The sequence below is a fragment of the Penaeus monodon genome, chromosome 19 (assembly GCF_015228065.2).
Source record: "Penaeus monodon isolate SGIC_2016 chromosome 19, NSTDA_Pmon_1, whole genome shotgun sequence".
NCBI lineage: Eukaryota > Metazoa > Arthropoda > Malacostraca > Decapoda > Penaeidae > Penaeus > Penaeus monodon.
The window spans coordinates 25,820,890-25,821,109 of NC_051404.1; positions in this window are offsets into that span (position 1 = coordinate 25,820,890).

The following is a 220-nucleotide window of genomic DNA, read 5'->3' on the forward strand; positions in this document are numbered from 1 at the left end:
GTCTAGTATTGCTAGTCGCCACCATTCTTCTATATCTCTCGGAACGGCAAGCATCCTCGCCTGCACGCTCCTCGGCTCGGGCACTATACACCTTGATCGGATTCCATTTTTGTACCATTTAGCTTCTCTTTTTTCTCGATTTTCATATTTTCTTGCTTTTAGTAGCCTATTTTGGGTTCCGTTTAATACCGCTTTAATAACTTTTATTCTTTTAAATGCA